The sequence below is a fragment of the Vulpes lagopus genome, chromosome 5, assembly GCF_018345385.1.
Source record: "Vulpes lagopus strain Blue_001 chromosome 5, ASM1834538v1, whole genome shotgun sequence".
In the NCBI taxonomy this organism is placed as follows: Eukaryota; Metazoa; Chordata; class Mammalia; order Carnivora; family Canidae; genus Vulpes; species Vulpes lagopus.
The window spans coordinates 98,586,829-98,602,455 of record NC_054828.1 but is presented as its reverse complement, the minus strand read 5'-3'; the positions used below and the strand labels follow the sequence as shown (position 1 = coordinate 98,602,455).

The 15,627-nt window shown below is 43.1% G+C and overlaps 1 protein-coding gene across 1 annotated transcript in view; it reads left to right on the top strand.

Annotated features, from left to right (window-relative positions):
* ACOXL (acyl-CoA oxidase like) overlaps positions 1-15,627 on the top strand; it is a 351,756-nt gene that overhangs the window by 54,533 nt on the left and 281,596 nt on the right. The window lies entirely within an intron of this gene.

Genomic DNA, 15,627 nt, shown 5'->3' with positions numbered 1-15,627 from the left:
GCTTGATAGGAGTTTCCTTGTGTTTTGCTTTCCTACCAATTGGTACAATTGTGATACTATAGACACCCACCCTGGGTAGTATTAAGCGAATGTCCTCATGCCCGAGGCACTGCTTCCTGTACTTGTTTTCTGGTAGTTCTTAAGGGGTTTTGAGTTCTGAAGTCTTACATCAGGAATGGCTCAGCTGGTTGGTCCCCTTAGCTGAATTGTCTGGCAAAGGAACAAGATCCCCAGGGAAGCCTTGTGATGAAGGCAGAGAGATGAGGCCAAGGCTCTAGCACAGCATCAGAGTGCTAATGAAGACTTCTTCAAGTCTGTAGAGAAACTATTTCAGCCATTTCAGGACTTCAGAAAGAGGCAAAGGGGGAGAAGTCATTGAGCTTAGAATGACATTGTAGAGAAGCTGGGACAAAAATCAGATCCGGGATTATCTGGTGCCTCGATGGCAGTATCTGCACATTAGCTCCTCTGCTGGTAGTGGCCTTGGGGTCTCTCTGAGGAGAGCTCTCAGTGAACATGAAAGCACTTGCTCCTGGCTATAAAACAATGCAGAAAGCCTGTGCTTTATGTTTCTGAGTGGGTGATGGTGTGTGAAGGATGCCCACATTGCCATCAGCCCCATTAGCTCATCCAGGCTAGTAGCAGAGTCCTGAGGGAGCAGGCACAGGATAGCAGAGGCAGGGAAGTGGCAGGGCCTTTTGGAAGAGACTTGATTTTAAGTATCTCCAGATCTGGAGCTGGAAGAGTGGGAGAGAGGAGACAGGGGGGCTGATTTCTAAAAGGCACTCATTCTCCATTCTACTGAACATTGGCAACACAGAGGCCTTATCTTGATCATAGAACAGAGACCTGAGGCTTCAAATCTCAGCCTGGACATGACTGGCAGTGGGGTCTCAGCGAATCAGGAGGCCTCCTTAAGCCTCAGTTTCTTCATCTGTAAAATGGACATTGTGAGGTAAAGCATGAGTGAGTAGAGGTGTGTGCAGTGCTGGCACAGAGCAAATGTTTAGTAGCTCAGATCTGTCAGTGATGTGGTGCCCATTGCCATGCTGCTGTTACTGGGAAGATAGGAGTTAGCTCTAAAAAAGGAATAAATGTGCTTTTGTTGAAACAGATGTCATCTTGGACTCCAGGTACCAAGGTAGTCTGAAAGGTTTTGCAGAAGTACATAGTTTCCTTCTGATCCTTATGTATCTGAAGCAAAACAGAGTGGCCATGAGTCAGCACCTGCCCTGCCAGGAAGTAGATTTGCCCTGTAACAGGGAGATCCCCTCTCAGAGCCTGTGAGCCCCGAAGGCTGCATAGTTTGGGCACTGCCGATGTGGTCCAGCCGTGATGGACAGCGGCCCTGGCCACCGTGATCTCATCGCAAGCTTCTCGGGCAAGGATGATCTCACCAGTCCTCTTGGCAGCTCCTCCTCTCCTATGGCTCAAACACATGACAGATGTTTTCTCAGCTGAAACCTAAGATGGTCCCACTTGTTCTGTTCTTGCTGATGAGTGGAAAAATGGATCCTTTTCTCCTACGTGCATTCCTTATGTATTAGAAAACTGTCACCGTGGCTCCCCGTGGTGACATTTGCTCAAGGCTGAGCATGCCCCATCCTTTTAAACTTTGCCCAGATGCCTTATTTTTCATGGTTATCTCTCATTTTCATAGTTCCTCAGTACTTTCTGATTTTTTCTTAAAGACTTGCCTTAATAAGCTTTCCTCCAATTTGTGTTCCAAGTGTCCTGCCAGGTTAAATGATTAGCAGGAACAAAAGGAAAAGGAAACGGAAACCAAGACTTTTGGCTGGGGTGGGAGGTAGGGGCTTGGGAGAGCTCTGTAGCCTAAGTGGGGAGGCTGGGAAGCCTTTTTAGAAGGGGGAAGGAAGGGAAGGGAGAGAAAACTGAATGAGAAAAAAATCAGAGAGGCAGACAAACCAGGAGAAGCTCCTAACCCTGGAAACAAACAGGGTTGCTGGATGGGAGGTGGGTGGGGGATGGGGTAATTGGGTGATGGGCATAAAGGAGGGCATGCGATGTGATGAGCACTGGGTATTATACACAACTGATGAATTATTGAAAATGACATCTGAAATTAATGATGTACTATATGTTGGCTAATTGAATTTAAATTTAAAAAAAAGAAAGAGGAAGGAAGTTGGGGAAGTCACTGGTGATTTCGGAGGCAGAAGTAGAAGGAGTGTGAAATATGAAGGAGGTCTAGGCCATCCTGTTGGGTTGATGTTGCATGTAAGTAAATATTTCAGCGTAAGACAAGCTGGTTCCCCATTTTCAAAAGAGTCTCTGTAGTCTTTTAAAGTAGGTGCTACAAAGTAGCTGGGTCCCTCTCCCAGAGTTCTGAGCAGCTCTGGTTGATGCTGGCGCCAGTGAGTCTGCATTTCCAGCAAGTTCCCCGGTGATGCTGACATTACTGGTTGGGGATCACATTTGGAGAACCGCTGCACAGAGCAGATGGATACAGTCAGATTTCTGGCCCCATCCCAGCCACCTTGTCACTGTTCTGGCCTCCTAGTTCCTCCATGGTCATGGCCCAAGTTCTTTTCCCATCTCCAGCACCTTGCATGACCTCTCACCCAGCCTTCTGTTCACATGCCATCGTGCTGCCTAGCCAGCCCACTCTCGCTTTTCACATAGTGTTCATGTCCCCGTCAGAGCTCAGGCAAGTGTCTCTTCTTCAGAAAGGTCACAGCCTACATGGCATCCCTCTGTCATGTTTTCAAGGCACTGCACTTCTCCTTGAAGTGTTTCTTCACTTCATTAGCCAGTTTTGACCAGCTAATGGTGTGATAGAGCCATTTCTGTGTCCTTGCTAGCCTAAAAGATCCATGTAACCAGAGTCCTGCTGGCCGCATTTACTGCTGGGTATTCAGCTTCCCACATGGAGTAGGAACAGAGCAAATAGGAGCTGATGGAATGAATGAAGAATGAATCAGGGTTTCCTGGATGGCTCAGCCAGTTAAGCATCTGCCTTCGGCTCGGGTCATGATCTCAGGGTCCTGGGTTTGAGCCGAGTTGGGCTCCCTGCTCAGTGGGGAGTCTGCTTCTCCTTTTGTCCTTCCCCCTGCTTGTTCTTTCTCTCTCTCTCAAATAAATAAAGTCTTTTTAAAAAAGAATGAATCAAAATTCACAAATTGAACACCTGACATAGTTCTTGGTAGAGGTAAGTGTTTAATACATGTCTGTCTTGTGCCCCACACCCCAAACCCTCAGCCTATTCCAGGGTGATGGGAAAGAAAGATGTTGCTATCTCCTCCTTCTGACTCTACGTGTAATATGTACTTTACAAGTGTTAACCCATTTCTCCTCATAACAGCTCTGAGAGGGTTCCATTGGTATGTGGGGAAACGGAAGCAGGAGGATGTTAAAGAAATTTGCCCAAGGTGGGCACTGAATATACATAGGTTGATTCTTCTGGTCCTTGTTAAGGGAGATGGCTCCATATATGGAAGGATGGTCATAGCATGTTGTGTAGATAAGACTGACATGGAGATGGTATTGAAAAATATGGTTGTATTCAATGGGAATAGGGACAGGGCAATGAAGTACATGAATACTAAGAAGCTGGAGATGCTTGGGCATGTTCATGAGCTGCTGAATTAGCTGAGTTACAACTTGAGTCTCAGAAGGCCACGAGCTGGCCTGTGAATCATTAGGTTAGGAAGACCCTCACCACTGCCCCTAATCAGGACTGCATCTGGTGCGAGCATCACTTTATCCTAGTGCCATTGCTGAAGCAGGCAAAGGGATGATGCCCCACATAAAGTTGTTTGGTTGAGATATGTGGGATTGACATGGAAACAGCTGGAATGTTGTGCTTATTCTAGACCACAGCAAGACCATTAATAGCATGGACTCTGAAACTGGCCTCTTGGATTTGCAGCCTGCCTCTGGATGACCTCAGCAAGTTACTGAGCCTCTCCACACCTCTAAAAATAATGACAGCACTCCCTCATAGAGCTATTGTAAGGCCTGAGTGGGTCAGTACCTGGAAGGGGCTTCTACAGTGCCTGCATGCACTAAATCATCAATACATGGAGACTGGTATTATGATTATAAGGGATAGGGGAGCTTATATAATTAAGTTTAGGATTATTGATCATGAAAACAACATCTGTGAAGCTGTGAGGATACCAAACTGGGTATATAACACGTACTCAGCCATCTGTGGTAGTGGTGCTTAAGCTGACAGTGGAGACTCATGAAGCTGAGCCTGGATGTGGCTGAAAAATGTCTGTGGTCACAGTTGGCTGTGTATATGGGATGGGGAACAGTGAGGTCTGTGCCATCTGGCTGTCTTCCTGGGGTTCAGTGAAGGACACATGGTCTTGAGAGAAGAGTGGAGAGAGTGAATGACCATCTTTGAGTCATAAAAGGTTGTGGTATGTATGATGGTAGATAGCTTTTCCTATTTCCTGGGGCTGAAGGGAAAGCAAAAGGCAGAAATTGGTTTCACGTGGGACACTCAGAACTTGTGATGGGAACATGACCTTTTCTGACAGTGAGCATTGTTGGACATGAAGAAAAGGCCTGAGGAAGGTGGTAGAGTCCACTTTTTCAAGAGAGTCTCCCTATTGATAGGGGTTTCGGGATGTCGTGGCCTTGAATGACCTTTTCAGGACCTTCTGACTATAAAATTTCATGGAGCAGTAGAACAACAGCGAAGAGGAGGTGAGGGATATCTGAGTCTTCGGAATCAAAGATGGCTCTTCAAACCACAGGGGCCATGATGGTGCAAAATATTTTGTGCCCACGCTGTGTCGGGTGAACATAGAGCAGAGCTAGCTGTGTGTTCCTGCTGTTCTCAAGGTCTTACCTTGAGTCTTCTGCTTCACCCAGACTTTGGCACATCCCCAGAGATGTCCCAGATGTGTGTTCTCAGTCTGGTGTTTGGCTCCTGCCTCTGACTCTACAGGGCCAGGCCTGTGTACTTAGTCACTGGGTGGAATTGGGGCTGGGGCTGGGCAGCTGGTGTTGGAGTTTGACAGCCTGACTACCCTGAAAACCATGAACCAGATGCTGTGACACCTTTCTCTGAGTTGAAGCTCACTCAGTCCCTTTAAATTAATAACCTTAATTCCTGTAGCTATCATTATAAAACTATCAAGTTTTTGTTTAATTCTTGCTATAAGGTCACGTACTTTAGTTTTCTCCTGGAAGCATTTTATGTTTATCTCTCCTTCTTGTGACTTAGTTTGATCTCATTTTTATCATTATTAATAGAATGTTTAGTGGGCACAGATCATGTGATTTTATTTAGTCTCAGTGTAGGGCCTAATAGAGCACTAAATGTCACAAAGTATACTCTTCCCTTCTTTCCTTCCTTCCTTCCTTCCTTCCTTCCTTCCTTCCTTCCTTCCTTCCTTCCTTCCTTCCTTCTATCCATCCATCCATCTTTCTATCAATCTATACACTCATATACCAACCTGTCTATTCATCCTTCTGTCTGTCCATCTATCCACCTATCCCCTTCCATCCATTCATCCATCCATTTATCCAATGCTCCACTCACTTATCCATCTATCTATCTACCCACCCACCCATCCCATTACAAAGACTCTGAACACAAGGGGGATCCATTCATATATGATTTAGTAGTTAATGGAGAGCTATGTAATGTTCTAAAGAAAAGCAGTCACCTTTTCAATGGACACATATTTTAGAAAACTCCCTAGGCAGGAGTGCATAAGGAGAGGTCAGATCCTGGTCCTCCAGAGCCTGGTCCTCCAGAGCCTGGTCCTTGCCCAGCATTAAGGATTGAATAAGAAGCATCTCTATAGGGCCTTGTATGCATGAGGGCTTGGTGTGGGAACTGAACTGAATGGGATTGGATGGAAATGGAAGCACTCTGACAATGAGCACAGGGAGACCTCTGCTTCATCAAATAGTGTGGTGTAAGGGAGGGCAGAGTGAGGTAGGGTGTGGGGTCCCTAGAGCAATGTCTTGAAAATGTATGGTACTCACAAGTGTGTGTGTATCATTGAAATTGATGAGGCCAAATTGGTTGATGTTTATTCTATTGACACTTTTGTAATATGGCCAGTCCTCTGTTATCACAGGGAGTTGTAGAGTTGAAAATGGGGCTCATCTTGTGTCAGTTGTCTGCTTCTTTTTAGATGCATTGCGTATGCTTTGAGGAAGCAGGTTCACATTGCTCGTCTTGTTCTACTCAGGTTGACATTATTCTTACTTTAGTATCTTCACAAACTCATACACAAGTGTAAGGAGCAGAGCAGCAGGACTTGCTCAGATGCTGGGGAAGTCCGAAGGGATAAAGGATTTGGTCTGGATGATCCTCAGAGGGGCCATCTGTGAAATATGTGCGGTTTTGTTTTCCTGTGTAGAAAATTCCCAAGATTGACCACCAGAGGGTAGCAAATACCAATAATGACTTGCAGATTATTTTTCCTTTATATATATTTGCTGTTGTATATAAGAAAAGGCTGGAATTTTGTTGTTCTCATCAGTTTAGCATCTTGTCAGCTCTGAGTGTTGATTGTTACAAAGTGGTCAATATAAGGACAGTGGGGGTGTATCAGCTGAGTAATTAATTGTCTGGCTGAAGACCAAGACTGTACATAGGATATAGTTATCTGGATGACTCTTCAGGATATAATTTGACTCACAAATGTCTTAAAAAATAAGTTTGCAGCATTTTGGGTGGGTGTGAAAATAGTTAAATTTTTTTGTGTATGTTTCCATGGCAGTTTACATTTTTAACAACTGAAATTTAAACATTTATTTTTTAAAAGGTACGTCTGCTGCCTTTTTCCCCGAAGAGCAAATAGCTAAAGATCCAGTACAACTCTAGATAAGTAGCACATGACATGAATTTTTGAAATGCTTATTTTAAAGAATTGCCATTTTGAATTTACTTCAATTCTGTGAACACATGTTGGATGAGTCGCCGTGGGCAGTGAGCAAAGATAACCTGGATCAGGTGTGCACCTTCCAGGAGCTCATGGAGCATCCAGGTAACTGAGACTACAGCGCTGCGAGGGACTCCACTGTGAGGCGGCCTCCAGAGGTTATACTGGCAGGAAGGGGAAGGTGGTGATGGTAGTATTGAGAATAACACTTTATAAAGAGAGGGTCCTGAGATTTCTGTGGTTGGAAGCGACCTCAGAGATAAGAACCCATTGCACATCTTTTATGGAGACATTTCTAAATGAGGCCCTGAGTCTCTCAGGCACAAAGATCTAGAAGTTGACCTCCAATCCTTCCACCCTGGGCAGTCTCTAGTCACATCTTCATATGGACAAGCCAAGAGCATGTGGTGGTGTTTGGAGTTTTCTGTACTATAGGAGAGGCATCCCTCCCCCTTTGGTGTGGCCTAGGGATATGAGATGTTTGCAATGATGATAACATTTCAAGGAACAGAGCTCCCTTGAACTAAGTCATCAGAGGCTGGGAAAGCCCTGTAGGAAACCCCAGTCTCTTCAAACCCTGCATTGTGGCCATGGCAGCTGTGAGAGTGGTGGTGAAGCTGTTGCCAGTGGAGACTGCTTCCAAGTTGCTCTGAGCCTGCCTGAGTCCTGCTTAAGAAGGGAGCTTGCCTGTAGCAGTCTGCTCACCTAGGACTTCTAGAAATGGTGCCCAGCCTGCAGCTGTGAGGAGCTTCATCTGCCCTGTTGCCTGCCTCTAGGGAGCACCATTTGCACCACTCGAAAGGTCAAGTATGGAAAATTAATGGCCGACTTGCTGTCCTTAGGAGTTTTTCCACCTGAAACTTGATATTCCATGTAGCACAAGTGCTTGTACAGGTCACTGTCCCTTTTCCATACTCCACATTTCATGAACTCCATTCTTCCTCTGCCATGAATCCATCTGTTGGGAGTTTCTCTGAGAAAGGCGACCGTAGTTCAGGCTATCACCAAATAATAACTCCTTGTTCCGAGTGCTTCCTGGAGCATTTTAGGGATAATCACTCCTTTAGTCATCACAGTGGATGCATTTTTTAGATGCATTGCGTATGCTTTGAGGAAGCAGGTTCACATTGCTCGTCTTGTTCTACTCAGGTTGACATTATTCTTACTTTAGTATCTTCACAAACTCATACACAAGTGTAAGGAGCAGAGCAGCAGGACTTGCTCAGATGCTGGGGAAGTCCGAAGGGATAAAGGACTGTGAGACGGATGCTGTCATGATCCCCGTTTTCTATATGAGAAAACTGAGACATAGAAAAATGTAACAATTTGCCCCAAATTTCCCAAGCCTTACAATGTGGCAGCCTTGTGCTGGGACCCTGCCTTACCCACAATGGGATGGCTTTTGTAATCCTCAAGCAAGGAGTTCTGTGAGTCCATCACAGACCCTACTCACTGGCGTTCCTGGACCACTTTGATGCACAATTGTGTTTGCTTTGGTTAACCAAGTGAAACCAAAAATTAAAAAAAAAATTGTCTACATTTAAAAATGTGGCGATTCCACTCAAACTGGGATTTGGCAGATGACAGTTGCTTAGCGGCTGGGCCAGAATCCCAGCTTCCTTCTCCACTGTGGCTTAGGACTTGATTTGTTTCTTAGTGGCACCACAGACTTTATATGACTGCCATGTGTCATCGTGGTCCTGAGCATCTATGTGTGGGGAACATGTAGGGTGAGGGAAGATAGACTGGTCCAGCCTTTATATAGAATGTATTTTTATGGGGAAAAAGTCTGTTTATAATGAACATATGTTGAGTGTGTACAACTCTGAGCTCAGTCCAGTGGGATGATTTTTGAATACCTCTGCATACTCACATCAGATTTGCTAGTGAAAAGTCAGATATTCCCCTGTTTGAGACCTCTACTTGAGCTCTGGAAGTGGTTTGGCTTAGGTATATGGAAATTTCTCAATAATGTGTCTAGATCTGGTCTTTCATTTTATCCTGTGTGTCACTTGGTATCCTCTTTCAATTTGAAAACTTTTCATTCTGGGGAACTTTCTTCTACTAGTTCTCTGGTAGTTCTTTTTTACCCATTTTTCCATTTTTCTCTGTTTTCTCAGAACTTGAATTGTTTGGAGTTTTTTTTTTTAAGATTTTATTTATTCATTCATGAGAGAGAGAGAGAGAGAGGCAGAGACACAGGCAGAGGGAGAAGCAGTATCCATGCAGGGAGCCTGACGTGGGACTTGATCCTGGGTCTCCAGGATCATGCCCTGGGCTGAAGGCCGCGCTAAACCGCTGAGCCACCAGGGCTGCCCTGTTTGGAGTTTTTATCTTGATTGCCTCTCTCTTTTCCCCTTAGAGTTCTCAATAGGATTTGCTCTATGTTCTAGAACTTTACCTATTACACATTTTTTATTTGTACAATTACTTTTAATTTTCAAGAGCTCTCTTACCTATTTCTTTTCTACATTGTTTTTTAGATGCAGTTGCTTCTGTAATATAGATCAACTGGAGATTTTTTTTCAGAGTTCTATTCTCTAAATTATCTTTTTTTTTCCCCCCTATAGGCTCGGTTGGGGTCAATTAGAGAGAGAGAGGGTTGAGGGGGAGAGAGACTGGAAACCATCATTACAATCAAGGTGGGGTCTGTGCTATAAGGGTGTTTTTAGCAGGACCAGGCCAAGGGACACCAGGAATAACTTAAGCTATTCAGAGGAGAGTTCCTCCAAAGACTTCACACTGATTTTTGAAGAGTAAGTAGAAATTGGTTGGGAAATAGAGTGAGGGAAGAACATTCCATGCAGGGGAGACCATACATGAAGGCATGGGAGGAGGGGTGAAAACCAATGAAGCCCATTATGGATAAACAGAAGGCTTATCATGGCCAGAGCTTCCATGGTTTGCTTGAGAAGTTGTGGTGGTTATACACCACACTGACCAAGCTGGCAGGTGAGTGAGACCCATAATGGAAAAGGACTCAGGAACTATGGAGAACCTGTGAAGGAAGAATTACATGCAGGATAAGGACATGACCAGAATTGCATTTTAGATAGAGTGTCATGGCAGATGGGTGGAAGATGCGGGGTGAAGTGTTGGCAATTGGGACTATGATAATGGTCCACATGAGACATAATGTGTGGAAGGGGTGGGGAAAAGAGGAGAGGATATTGGGGTTGATTGGATGTGAGAGACCAAGGATGACAGCAGGTTTGGCCTTGGTGACTGTGTGACCTTCAACTCATTTAGGTAACTAAGAAGGGGTCCCTTCCTATGCTTTCACCAATAGAAATTTTCCCTTAAATATACAACTGGCTTGACTCTACCTTTAACTTACACTACTGCAGGGGCTGTGAGGTGACCTACCTCACTGGGAAGCTACAGATCAAGACCTTGGGGCTTTTGGAAACCTGCTCTCCACTTTCCCCCTACTTCAAGGAGCAGGTGTTGAGAGCTAGCCCTAGGGAAGGTGCCTTCTCATGGGGAGGCCACGCTGTGCAGCACTACCAGGACTGCATGGCAAGTGTGCCTAAGGCTGGACTGTGGTATTAGCAAGCCCTTCCTTCAGCCACTTCCTCTAGCCTAGTTTGAATCAATATGAAAGATGATATTTTGGCCTGTGTCTTCTGTTCCTTGGTTTATTCCTCAATTTGTATAAAAGCCAGGTGGGGGTGCCTTGTAAACCCCAATGTAGGGACCATAAATATGTTGTTCATATTTAAAACGTATATGCCTGATGAGAAGCACAGTGCCCCACTTCCTTGAGGATATGTGGCCCGACTACATTATGACACAGTTTGGGGTTGAGGGGGGATCTTGTCTATGTTGTAAGCAATCACTACCCTCTGGATCAGACTTGACCAGAGTTTGGAGAGGTTGTAGCTGGAGCAGGAGAGGTAAACTGAGAGATGGGCACTCCCTGCCTACAAGGTTGGCCCTGGGTGGAGTGCCTGCCTGAGGGCTTCTGTGGAATCATCTTTAGTTGCTGCTCAGACTCAGAAGCAAGCAGGTCTTGCCTGGGGTACCTGACCTGTGAGGTCAATCATTGGGAATGTCAGCTTCAAGAGAGCAAGATTTGTGTCTTCTTGGTCTCTGTTGTCCCCTCTGGACTTAGAACAGGGCCTGACACTTAGTGAGCATGTAGTGAGTGAATGAATGGGTAGATGAATACATGAATGCCTATGGTGATGAAAGGAAGAGAATAAATAAATCAGTCCAAATCACAGCTCCATGGAGATCAGATGTATGTCATTTGGTGGCATTTTAAATGAATTAAGGGCACTGAACCCTGATCTGAATCTTTAAAAAATTAAAAGCAAGCATTCTCCATTTCTTCTGTGTATGTCCAGACCTTCATTTTATAACTTGGGAGTTGCCTACATCCGGGTATTTTCCATCCATGCAGGGGTCTATACAGGCAGAGACTATTTTGTTTTTTATCTCCTGCAGAACTGACTTGCTCGCTGGCTCACCCCTTGCAGATTGCTCACGGGTGAGCCTCATGGGTCTGACGACATTGTCAGTGTGACTGGAGTGCTATTCTGGGCAGATGACGCACAGGTCTGGGGATGGTCTCTCCTTCTCTGGAGATGGCGGTGTAACAGGATTAAAGCTTCGGAGAGCAGCTCTGGTCCCGGCTGTGGAGGAGCTGGGTTAAGGGAGATTCTTTCTGGGCAACAGAAATGATCTCATACTCAGCAATATAGATCGGATTGCAGATCCTCAAACAGGTCACATCTTGTCACTTCTGGGCTCTGCCCATGACCTCCTGCTTTTCTTTCCTGTTCACCATTCTGTCTAAGGGTAGCTGTTCTTTCCTTGGGAAGCTTCCCCACTCTTCCTGCATGGCACTCTCATGGCATCTTGCTTGTCTGGCCCCAGGTGTGAATAGTTGCCTGCTTCTCCATCAGACTGTTGGACTGGCATCTAGGAGAGAACAGGGGTGTCACACAGCACCAGGTACAGAGGATGCCCTCAATAAATATTGTGAACTGATTCAGCCCTGGGGACTCCCCAGCCCATTACCAGCATGTTTGTTCTCAGGAAATCCAGGAGAAGGGAAAGGGAGCTGCCATGTGCTGACTGTTCACTGATGGGCCAGACATGTGATGCTCTATGTGCATTTGCTCACCAAGGGCTCACAACAGCTTTACCATGATTCTCATTTTACAGAGAGAAGACAGAGGGTCTGTGAGGTAAGGTAGCCTGGCAAGGGCAAACAGCTCATGTGGGGCAATGCAGTGTTGTGCCCAACTTGCCAGAATGACTTGAGAGTCCCCCCAGAATAACTCTTGTCAAATGCCTCTTTTTCATCTTTTTCTTTTTAACTGAAGTATAGTTGATACATTATTATATTAGTTTCAGATGTACAACATAGTGATTTGACATTTATATACATTACTCAGTGCCACCACAATAAGTGTGGCTACTATCATTGACTATATTCCCTGTGCTGTATTTTCATCTCTGAGACTTAATTATAACTGGAATTTTGTATCTCTTAATCCCCTTCACCTGTCTCACTCACTCACTCATCTCCTGCACTCCTCCCCTCTGGCAACTATCAATTTGTTCTCTGTATTTATGAGTCTTTTTGTTTGTTCATTTGTTTTGTTTTTTTTAGATTTCACATGTAAGTGAAATAATATGGTTTTTGTCTTTGTCTGTCTGACTTATTTCACTTAGCATATTGCCATCTAGACCCACATCATGAATAGCAAGATTACATTCTTTTTGTGGCTGAGTAATAGTTCATTATGGTATGTATGTATATATATATCACATCTTCTTTATCCATTCATCTATCAATGGACACTTAGGTTGCTTCCATATCTCAGGATGCTTCCATATCTATTGTAAATAATGCTGTAATAATGGAATATATCATTTTTTAGCATATATCTTTTCGAATTAGTATTTTTGGTTTTTTTGGCAAATACTCAGAAGTGAAATTACTAGGTTTTAAGTATTTTTATTTTTAATTTTTTTTAAGCAACCTCTGTACTGTTGTCCATAGTGGCTGTATCAATTTCCCACCAACAGTGCACAAGGATTCCCTTTTCTCCAATCCTCTTCAATAGTTGTTATTTTTTGGTTTTTTGATATTAGCCATTCTGACTGGTGTGAGATGATATCTCATGGTGATTTTGATTTGCATTTCCCTGATGTTGAGTGATTTTGAGCATCTGTTCATATGTTTTTTGGCCATTGGTATACTGTCTTCATTGGAGAAATATCTACTCAGGTCTTCTGACCATTTTAAAGTCAGATTGTTTGTTTTCTTTGGTGTTGAGTTGGATGAGTTCTCTATATATTTTGGATATTAACCTCTTGTCATAAATATCGTTAGCATTTGTCCTCTCCCTTTCAGTAGGTTGTCTTTTTTTGTTGATGCTGTGCAAAAGCTTTTTAGTTTAATGTAGTCACAATTGTTTATTTTTGTTTTTGTTGCCCTTTTCTGAGGAGATAGATCCAAAAAAAATATTGCTAAGACCAATGTCCAGAAACTTACTAACTATATTTCCTTTGGGGAAATTTATAGTTTAGGTCTCACATTTAGGTCTCCAGTCCACTTTGAGTTTATTTTTATGTAATAAAATCTCATTCTTTTTCATGTAGCTGTCAGTTTTCCTAACACCATTTATTGAAGAGACTGTCTCTTTCCCACTGTATATTCTTGCCTCCTTTGTTGTAGATTAGTTGACCATTAAATTGTGGATTTATTTCTGGGCTCTGTATTCTGTTATCAATGTATCTATTTTATTTTTATGCCAGTATCATATTATTTTGATTACTATAGCTTTGCAGTATTGTTTGAAATCTGGGATTGTGATATCTCCAGCTTTGTTCTTTTTCAAGATTGCTTTGGCTATTTGGGGTCTTTCATGATTCCATATGAATTTTAGGATTATTGGTTCTAGTTCCATAAAAATACTATTTTGATAGGGATTACACTGAATCTGTAGATTACTTTGGATACTTTGGACAATTTAACAGTATCAATTCTTTGAATCTCTGAGTATGGTATATTCCATTTATTTGTGTCACCTTCAATTTCTTTCATCAATGTCTTATAGTTTTCAGAGTATAGGTCTTTCATTTCCTTAAATTTATTTTATAAATTAAATTTATTCCTAGATATTTTATTATTTTTGATGCAATTGAGAATGGGATTATTTTCTTAATTTCTCTTTCTGCTAGTTAGTAGTGTAGAAATATCTGTATATTAATTGTGTATCTTTTAACTTTACTGAATTCATGTATTAGTACTAATACATGAATTTTTTGGTGGTATCTTTAGGGTTTTCTATATGTTGTATCATGTCATCTGCAAATAGTGACAATTTTACTTCTTCCTTACTGATATGGATACCTTTTAATTTCTTTTTCTTGTCTTATTGCTATGTCTAGGACTTCCAGTACTACATTGAATAAAAATAATGAGAGTGGAAAACCTTGTCTTGTTCCTGGTCTTAGAGGAAAAGCTTTTAGCTTTTTACCATTAAGCATGATGTTAGCTGTGGTTTTGTCATATATGGCCTTTAGTATGTTGAAGTATGTTTCTTCTTTGCCCATTTTTTAAAAAAAAAATATTTATTTATTTATGTGAGACACAGAGAGAGATAGAGAGAGAGAGAGGCAAAGACACAGGCAGAGGGAGAAGCAGGCTCCATGAAGGGAGCCCAATGTGGGACTCGATCCCAGGACTCCAGGATCAGGCCCTGGGCTGAAGGTGGCACTAAACCGCTGAGCCACCTGGGCTGCCCTATGCCCAGTAAAAAAAAAAAAAAAAGATTTCTATTTTTTTAAAAATTTTTTTCAAATATTTTATTTATTTATTCATGAGAGACACAGGGAGAGCCAGAGACACAGGCAGAGGGAGAAGCAGGCTCCACACAGGGAGCCCGACGTGGGACTCGATCCCGGGTTTCCAGGATCACACCCTGGGCTGAAGACGGCGCTAAACTGCTCAGCCACCCAGGCTGCCCCAGATTTTTATTTTTTTAAAGTAACTTCTACACCCAATGTGGGGCTTGAACCCATGACCCTGAGATCAAGAGTTTCATTGAGCCAGCCAGGTGCCCCTCTGCCCACTTTATTGGGAGTTTTTATCATGAATGGATGTTCAATCTTGTCAAGTTTTCTGTGTACATTGAGATGATGCGAGTTTTATTCTTCATTTTGTTAATGTGGTATATATCACATTGATTGATTTGTGGATATTGAATCATCCTTCCCTTCCCTGAATAATTCTCACTTGATTGTGGTAAATGCTTCTTTGAATGTATTGTTGAATTAAGTTTGCTAATGTTTTGTTGATGATTTTTTGCATCTGTGCTCATCATAGATATTAGGCTATAATATTAGGCTATTCTCATCAGGGATATTAGGCTATAATTTTTCTTTCTTTCTTTTTTTTTTTTTTGTAGTGCCTCTGTGTGATTTTGGTATCAGGTAATGCTGATTTTGTAGAATGAATTTGGAAGCATTCCTTACTCTCTCTCTCTCTCTCTCTTTTTTTAGAGAGAGAAAGGGCATGAGTGCAGGGGGGGAGGGGCAGAGAGAGAGGAAGAGAGAGAATCTTAGGCAGACTTCATACCCAGGATGAGGCCCAATGCGAGACTTGATCTTGTGACCTTGAGATCATGACCTAAGCCAAAATCAAGAGTTGGGTGCTTAATTGACTGAGGCACCCCTCCTTCCTCTTCAATTTGTTAAATCTTTAAATATTTGGTAGTATTTACTTGTGAAG